Source organism: Lepidochelys kempii, chromosome 5 (genome assembly GCF_965140285.1).
Source record: "Lepidochelys kempii isolate rLepKem1 chromosome 5, rLepKem1.hap1, whole genome shotgun sequence".
Lineage (NCBI taxonomy): Eukaryota > Metazoa > Chordata > Testudines > Cheloniidae > Lepidochelys > Lepidochelys kempii.
In genome coordinates this window covers 25,610,584-25,619,879 of record NC_136384.1, presented here as the reverse complement: position 1 = coordinate 25,619,879, position 9,296 = coordinate 25,610,584, and the positions used below count along the sequence as shown (strand labels likewise).

Sequence of the window (9,296 nt, the reverse complement as noted above, 5' to 3'; positions counted from 1 at the left end):
GCGGCGCCGGAGTCGGCCTACCCAGAAGCCCGTGCGGCCCGGCTGGGCGTCGGTCGATGACGTGGTTGGACGGCGAGCGATTGTCCAAAGGGAAATGTCAGGCGCTGGGGAACCGGCTGCCCCAGTCGCGGTGACACGGAGGAAGCCGGGCCTCAAGGGAACTGTGGCCGGCTGCTGTGGCGCAGTTTGAAGCCCCGCTTCGGCCGGGGCCATCGCTCACGGAGCCAGGCGCCCGGGGCAGCAGCCGCAGCAGGGGGAGGATGGAGGAGGGCAGAGGCCGGCGGAGGCCCCGGTGCTGAGAGAGTGGCTCAGCCCCAGGTGAGCCAGCGGGGTGGCTTGTTCCTGAGGGATCGCCCCAGACACCGTTCCCCTCAGCTGCCCCCTTCCCCGCGCTGCGGCCAGAGAGCAGCTCCTGGCAGGGGTGCGGGGCGGCCTTGGGAGAGAGGGGCCAGTTTTGTGTCACCAGGGCGGGAAGGGGGCACAAGGGAGCATGACAGCGGGGGGTGTACGGGGGCGGGACGGCGGTAGGGGGAGGGGTGTAGGGGGGGCGTAAGGGGGCGGCATGGCGGTGGGGGGGGCGGCATGTGGCGATATCTTGCTCCCCCCCCCGGGTGATCTCTGGGCCCAGAGCACAGGCCTGTATTCCATGCCGGGCCCCACAAACGAAGTGGGCTCAGAAAGGAAGACGCACTTATAAAGTTCAGAATGTCTGAATAATAGGCACCCTTCAGATGGGACCTTAAAAACTGAGCTGTGTCTGCTCTCAGGATAGGTTTGGAGGGTTTTTTGGGAGGTAAGAAATAAGTGTGGTTATTCTGCGGTCGACCAATTTTCCCTATCTTTCCAAGACCCACAACTGCTGAATAACATTTATTATTCTGCCCCAAAGTGTGTCAGATGCTTAAAGACAAATAGACAGATCCCTGCGCCAAAGAGCTTACAGTCAGATTATTTTCTGTTTTACTGTCAACTTCTTGTTCCCAAAGAGAGAGAGTTATTGTGCTAGTCATGTTTCAGAGTAACAGCCGTGTTAGTCTGTATTCGCAAAAAGAAAAGGAGTACTTGTGGCACCTTAGAGACTAACCAATTTATTTGAGCATGAGCTTTTGTGCTAGTCATATTACAAATTACTAGGTTACTTCTCCAAGGTACTGACAAAGTGATTGACTAGTCGAGTTTAGCATATTTTATATAGCTACTTATTTGTAAAATCTGCTGACGTCTGCTTTAGCAATATTTCTGTGGGGAAGCACAGGCAACAAAGAGAGGGTTTGTGGTTCAGGAAGTCTGGCACCATGTTGACAAAAGGATTTGTTCTGTTTCCCTTTGAAAGGCTTTTCTGTTTTTTCAGAAGCAGTTCTAAAGCACCTTTGTAGAGCTCAACTACTCCACCCAAGTGTTTTAATTGGATCATTAATCACATCCATTCAGACTTTGTGCAAGGTTCTTACTAAAACCTTCATAATAAAATCTTTTGTGGAGTTTCATATGAGATTTACATTTCAGTAATGCAATTTTTCATCATGTTTGTCCTAACAATATGTTTTAATATTGGTGATGAAGGGGGAAATGACTCGGATTTGAATATTTTTTGGCAATTTCTCTCCCAGTCAACAACTTGTATCCAGCCTGATCAGTTGCACACTGGATTCATTTTATAATGGCTGATTGATTATGTAGAAAAATTTAATAAGCTCACAAAAGAACAGAACTATGTGGAACTGTCGGCTCTGTCCAGTTCATGTTAAATCTCATTGCACAGTAAGATAACAGCTGTAAGTCTTGTGTAAGTCATTACCAACTTATCCCTCCAAACCATGAATTTTATGTGAAAGGGTAAAGGAGCTTTTCCTATTTCCCATCTGTCTGATTCCTACTTTATAAAAGATTTACTATTTGTTTGCCTCTTTGGAAATAAAGCAGTATGCAATAAGGAAATAGATTGTTTGTTTGTTTTTTTATTTACTTTTTAACTTGATTCAGATATTAAGATTTGAACTCTTTTGAGGATTTAAAAAAAAAAGTTTCTCAGACTAATATGCAATTTTTCTTTCTTTCCTGTAGTTTATAATTAACCAGTAGGTACTGCGACAGACTGACAATATCCTGTATTACCCGAACACACCTTCTGACTTAAGATAAACTTTATTGAATTCAATTAAACCTTAATGTACATCGAAGGTATTAACCCCAATTCAGTGTGTTGTTGTGGCTTTGTATGTATGTCCTCTAGCAGGAGGGGGATGCTAACGTACTTACTTTATCAGCCCTTTGAAGCCATCCTGGAGAGGTATGCATTTAGTAGTTCAAACTGGATTCTCCAGGGACCAACAGACAAAGAAAGGATTTTTGGATAAAGAGCCTGGTTTAAACTGGCTCAGGGCCACTCCTTGATTCCGTAAATGGACAGGACTCTGATGACCATGGAGGGCCTCCATTTTTAGAGTAGGATTGGAAGGACTTGGTCTACTGAGGCCCCATAAAATGGCGTGCTTGTGATCAGTTGAAACTGTGATGAATTTTCAGAGTAACAGCCGTGTTAGTCTGTATTCGCAAAAAGAAAAGGAGTAACAATAAATTGGTTAGTCTCTAAGGTGCCACAAGTACTCCTTTTCTTTTTGTGATGAATTTGTGACCATAAAGTTAAACCCCTTGGGTGGGGCATTGAAAGACTGCTGCTCCTGCCAGAACCCATGTCAGAGCTCAGGTGATGTCTGGTAAGCTTATTAGCATGTGTATAGCTTCTGTTGTTTTTAATGTGTTCTCTCTAGTGCTTTTAGCCTAATAATAAAATAGGTTTGCATAAAAAGAGGTGTGGTGATACCAATGACTATGGGCAGTCAGTCTCACTGAGCCTGGGCAGACTGTCTCTGCTGGGAATAACACAGTGAAAGCAGGGAATTGTGAAGTCTGGTGATACCCCAATCAGAAGGGAGTGAGATGTGGGTCTTTACTCAAAAGTGCAATTGCTGGGTAACTGGAAGCCTGAGAGTGGGTGCCCTTTGCTGTACCACTGAGGGGAAATACAGCTGAAGTTCCTCTGAACAGTGACCGATGCCTCTTAAATGAGAAACCAAGAACAGGTCTATACTAAAACGTGTGCCATTTTAATGGAACCAGTATACTTATGCTGGTAAATCCCTCCTGGTGTTGACATTTATACTAGTATATAAATGTTGATACTGGTATAGCTTAATCACTTTTATATTGATAAAACTGTGGCTTCCCTAGTGCTTTTACTGGCATACCTATGTCAGCAAAAAAAAAAAAAAAAATCAAACTCCTAACTGATATAACCATGCCAGTAAAATTTTTAAGTGTAGACCAAGCCCAAGAAGTCTCTAGATATTAAAATTCTTCTGGAGTTAATTCTTCTGGCTATGTTGCAGATGGTCAAAACCAATCTCCTGAGGCTGAGATTTTCATTCAAAGCCAGGGCACGTCATTCTATCCCAACCTAGGATACCTCTTCTAGCTAGACAGGCTACTGACAGGACAGAGGACCATAGTTCCGTTTTCAGGTTGGTACAGGTCTGGTACTTTTGAAAGCTCTCTTTGTCATGAGGTATTAATGTATTCCTGGTAGAAGGAGACTCCTTTTGAACCAGTCATTTCAGCTGAGTTTAACTTTCTGACATGTGAAGTAATTTTCCTGGTGGCAGTAACTTTAGCTTGCAGTGTAAATGAGCTTTCATGTTTTAATGACTTTCATCTTATTCTAAGTTTTACAAGGGTAAGGTGGTGACAGAGACGAATCTAAGATTCCTGCCAGAGTGTGTTGGATTTCCACCTGAATCAGACTAAGATCTTCCTAGGCACATGTGCCTATCCCATCAAGATCCTTCTCCTGCACCCAGTGTCAAAAGGCACTAGGATTGTATTTGCATAAAGCATTTAGAAAAAAGGACATGCATATAATCTGGCTGGCCTTAAACCATCACTTTCTTGAAATGGGGACACCATGATGTAAGCTTACCACCATTCCTGTCTCAGGTGTTTCCATTAAAGATACAGGAACTCCTCACTTAGCGTTAAAAGAAAAGGAGTACTTGTGGCACCTTAGAGACTAACCAATTTATTTGAGCATAAGCTTTCGTGAGCTACAGCTCACTTCATCGGATGCATACTGTGGAAAGTGTAGAAGATCTTTTTATACACACAAAGCATGAAAAAATACCTCCTCTCACCCCACTCTCCTGCTGGTAATAACTTATCTAAAGTGACCACTCTCCTTACAATGTGTATGATAATCAAGGTGGGCCATTTCCAGCACAAATCCAGGGTTTAACAAGAACGTCTGGGGGGGGAGGTGGGTAGGAAAAAACAAGGGGAAATAGGTTACCTTGCATAATGACTTAGCCACTCCCAAACTCTATTCAAGCCTAAGTTAATTGTATCCAATTTGCAAATGAATTCCAATTCAGCAGTTTCTCGCTGGAGTCTGGATTTGAAGTTTTTTTTGTTGTAATATAGCAACTTTCATGTCTGTAATCGCGTGACCAGAGAGATTGAAGTGTTCTCCGACTGGTTTATGAATGTTATAATTCTTGACATCTGATTTGTATCCATTTATTCTTTTACGTAGAGACTGTCCAGTTTGACCAATGTACATGGCAGAGGGGCATTGCTGGCACATGATGGCATATATCACATTGATGGATGTGCAGGTGAACGAGCCTCTGATAGTGTGGCTGACGTTAATAGGCCCTGTGATGGTGTCCCCTGAATAGGTATGCGAGCACAGTTGGCAACGGGCTTTGTTGCAAGGATAGGTTCCTGGGTTAGTGGTTCTGTTGTGTGGTATGTGGTTGCTGGTGAGTATTTGCTTCAGGTTGGGGGGCTGTCTGTAAGCAAGGACTGGCCTGTCTCCCAAGATTTGTGAGAGTGTTGGGTCATCCTTCAGGATAGGTTGTAGATCCTTAATAATGCGTTGGAGGGGTTTTAGTTGGGGGCTGAAGGTGACGGCTAGTGGCGTTCTGTTATTTTCTTTGTTAGGCCTGTCCTGTAGTAGGTGACTTCTGGGAACTCTTCTGGCTCTATCAATCTGTTTCTTCACTTCTGCAGGTGGGTATTATAGTTGTAAAATGCTTGACAGAGATCTTGTAGGTGTTTGTCTCTGTCTGAGGGGTTGGAGCAAATGCGGTTGTATCGCAGAGCTTGGCTGTAGACGATGGATCGTGTGGTGTGGTCAGGGTGAACGCTGAAGGCATGTAGGTAGGAATAGCGGTCAGTAGGTTTCCGGTATAGGGTGGTGTTTATGTGACCATCGTTTATTAGCACTGTAGTGTCCAGGAAGTGGCTCTCTTGTGTGGACTGGACCAGGCTGAGGTTGATGGTGGGATGGAAATTGTTGAAATCATGGTGGAATTCCTCAAGGGCTTCTTTTCCATGGGTCCAGATGATGAAGATGTCCTCAATATAGTGCAAGTAGAGTAGGGGCATTAGGGGACGAGAGCTGAGGAAGCGTTGTTCTAAGTCAGCCATAAAAATGTTGGCATACTGTGGGGCCATGCGGGTACCCATAGCAGTGCCGCTGATCTGAAGGTATACATTGTCCCCAAATGTAAAATAGTTATGGGTAAGGACAAAGTCACAAAGTTCAACCACCAGGTTAGCCATGACATTATCGGGGATAGTGTTCTTGATGGCCTGTCGTCCATCTTTGTGTGGCATGTTGGTGTAGAGGGCTTCTACATCCATAGTGGCCAGGATGGTGTTTTCAGGAAGATCACCGATGGATTGTAGTTTCCTCAGGAAGTCAGTGGTGTCTCGAAGGTAGCTGGGAGTGCTGGTAGCATAGGGCCTGAGGAGGGAGTCTACATAGCCAGACAATCCTGCTGTCAGGGTGCCAATGCCTGAGATGATGGGGCGCCCAGGATTTCTAGGTTTATGGATCTTGGGTAGTAGATAGAATATCCCAGGTCGGGGTTCCAGGGGTGTGTCTGTGCAGATTTGTTCTTGTGCTTTTTCAGGCAGTTTCTTGAGCAAATGCTGTAGTTTCTTTTGGTAACTCTCAGTGGGATCAGAGGGTAATGGCTTGTAGAAAGTGGTGTTGGAGAGCTGACGAGCAGCCTCTCGTTCATATTCCGACCTATTCATGATGACAACAGCACCTCCTTTGTCAGCCTTTTTGATTATGATGTCAGAGTTGTTTCTGAGGCTGTGGATGGCATTGTGTTCTGCACGGCTGAGGTTGTGGGGCAAGTGATGCTGCTTTTCCACAATTTCAGCCCGTGCATGTCGGCGGAAGCACTCTATGTAGAAGTCCAGTCTGCTGTCTCAACCTTCAGGAGGAGTCCACCTAGAATCCTTCTTTTTGTAGTGTTGGTAGGAAGATCTCTGTGGATTACTATGTTGTTCAGAGGTGTATTGGAAATATTCCTTGAGTCGGAGACGTTGAAAATAGGATTCTAGGTCACCACAGAACTGTATCATGTTCGTGGGGGTAGAGGGGCAGAAGGAGAGGCCCCGAGATAGGACAGCTGCTTCTGCTGGGCTAAGAGTATAGTTGGATAAGTTAACAATATTGCTGGGTGGGTTGAGGGAACCGTTGCTGTGGCCCCTTGTGGCATGTAGTAGTTTAGAAAGTTTAGTGTCCTTTTTCTTTTGTAGAGAAGCAAAGTGTGTGTTGTAAATGGCTTGTCTAGTCTCTAAGGTGCCACAAGTACTCCTTTTCTTTTTGTGAATACAGATTAACAGGGCTGTTACTCTGAAACATTTCCCCTTTAAGTATGAAGAGCGGGGTCAGAAGTACACTGGCTTCTTAATTAGATCAGCAAGCAGAGACCTGACCAAAGCTGCAGCTGCTGCCTAAGGCAGCAGCTCCCTCCGTCTGTGTGTTCCCCTGCTCTATGGAAGATGGGGTAAGTGGGGTGCAGGAGCAGGGGGGAGGGGGACACCCTGACATTAGCCCCCCCTTCTTCCCCTCCCCCCCCACAGCAAGCAGGAGTCTTGAGGAGCAGCTCCAAGGTAGAGGGCAGGAGCAGCACATGGCAGTGGGGGGAGGGACAGCTGAACTGCCAGCAGTTGATAGCCTGCTGAGCAGCTGCTGTACAGGGAACTTAGGCGAGTGGGGAGCTGATAGGGGGGCTGCCTGTCCACTTTGGTTCCAACCACCCACCAGCTAGCTGCAACAGGCTGCTCTTCCTGCAAGCAGTGGACAAAGCAGGCGGCTGCCAAACGATGTTAGAAGGAAGCATTGCACAACTTTAAATGAACATGTTCCCTAATTGATCAGCAACGTAACAACGTTAACCGGGACAATTTTAAGTGAGGAGTTCCTGTACGGTACAGACCTGTTTACGCGCGGATGTTGGGAGTCAAGCCATCACGACTGCATGTTAACGGACCGCTGGTTAAGAGGGCCATGCTGAAAAAAGTGTCTACTGTTCAGTTAGAAAAAAAGATGTTATTTTCTGCTCTTTCTGGCTCTCATTTTCTTTCTTTCTTATGAAGTCTGTCATTCGCCGCAGATGAATGATTTCAATATTTTCTGCTTTTTGCTCCTCCATAAATCTTACAACAGTTTCTACAGCACTAAGGGCTTCTGTGGGCCAAATTTTAACCTTTTCAACTACATCCTCACCATCACTTTTGCGGTCCAACATAGCCTCGCAACCTGTTAATATTTTTAACTCGGACAGAAATTCTGAAGTCGGGCAGTCTTCATGCATCTCCAGCTACTCTGTAATGATTTCCGGTGACGTATCCAAACTAAAATATTTTATCATTTGAAAGAGAAATTTACCTTTATCCTCTTTTGTCTGTGTGCGTGTTTGTAGGAGGTCTTCTTTCGAAAATCCTTCAAAGTCTGGCTCTGAATCTGTGCCACTGCTGGAGTTTTCAGAGTCTGAGCCGTCTTTGACAGAAAAAACATTACCGAGAGCCTTCATCCAGCAGTTTTCAATGGACTTTGTTTTACTCCGTCCCAAGCTTTTTTAACTAAATAAATAATTTTCTTCATGTTTAACTGTTTCAGGAATTCTGAAATGCCTGAAGACGTGCATGACATGATTGCTGAAATCAGCTCCCATCGATAATTGTTTATTTTTAAAATTCTGAATAATGCCCTGGTCTAAGGGTTAAATTTTTGATGTTGTGTTGAATGGTAGGTATAGCACTCAAATTTTTCCATCGCTCGATACCAGTGATTCAGCTGGAAGATAGGTTGGACAATTGTCAAGTAGAAAAAGTGCTTTGGCTTCCAGTTCTTCGACCGCAGATGCTTACAAACAGCTGGAACAAAGCTGTTGTGGAACCAGTCGTCGAAAATGTGTCTCGTCATCCACATATTTTTGCTGTTAGCATATATTACTGGCAGTTTGGCTCTATTGAGGTGATTAAAGCAGCAAGGGTTATGAAAGCGGCCAACGAGAAGAGGGGCAAGCTTATGGGTGCCCGTCTTATTACTACAAAAAAGAAGAGTCACACGATCTTTATCTTTTTAAATCCATCTGTTTTTTGTGTCTCGTAATTAAAGGCTAGAGTCTTATCAGGTAGCAGTTTTGCAAATAAAGCTGTTTCATCACAATTATAAAGTTGTTCTTCGTGGTAGACTTCATTTTGTAAAATAGATTTTAACTCGGCGGGAAACATGTTTATGGCCAATTCATCAGCTGATCGGCTTTCTCTAGAAATCGATATCTGTGCTATGCCATGAAGCTTTTTAAAATGAGTTACAAACCCCTTGCTGGCTTGGAATGATTCATCCCCCTTAAATTTCCAAATTTTGTTGCTTTGGCTTGAAGAATTGGCCCACTTAGTGGCATTCCTTTCAGCCATTACTGAGCAAACCATGTGTTCATGGGTTTGTCTGTTTTGGGTTTTGCTGAATAGCACACACATTTTTGCTTAAGCCCTGCGGCAGAATCAGTATTTTGTACAAAGCTATTCAGTTTAGATTCGTTTTTTAACCATCCTCGGAGAGTAGATTCGGCAATCCCAATCCCAATGCATCCGATGAAGTGAGCTGTAGCTCGCAAAAGTTTATGCTCAAATACATTTGTTAGTCTCTAAGGTGCCACAAGTACTCCTTTTCTTTTTGCGGATACAGACTAAAATGGCTGCTACTCTGAAACCAATATCTTTTGAAACTTTAGTCTGGGTTTCTCCGCTATTTACTTGATCTATTCAGCTAGCTTTTCTTCTATGGTGTAGGAACGCTTGCCCTCTGCCGTTATATTAGGCCTAGAAAATTAAAATTTTCTAATGTAGTGTGTGTGTGTGTGTATATATTACTATATAACTACTATATATTATATATCTCTCTAGCGTGACAATGACTAAGTGTGCGTGAT

At 44.4% G+C, this 9,296-nt stretch overlaps 1 protein-coding gene across 2 annotated transcripts in view; it reads left to right on the top strand.

Annotated features, from left to right (window-relative positions):
* Positions 1 to 32: 32 nt before the first annotated feature.
* LMBRD2 (LMBR1 domain containing 2) overlaps positions 33 to 9,296 on the top strand; it is a 56,579-nt gene continuing 47,315 nt past the window's right edge. The window contains exon 1 of one of the 2 annotated variants that reach the window (XM_073343755.2): positions 33 to 318. The gene's annotated coding sequence lies outside the window, so the exon portion shown is untranslated. The remainder of the gene's footprint in view (positions 319 to 9,296) is intronic. The other variant, XM_073343754.2, reaches the window with a different exon arrangement.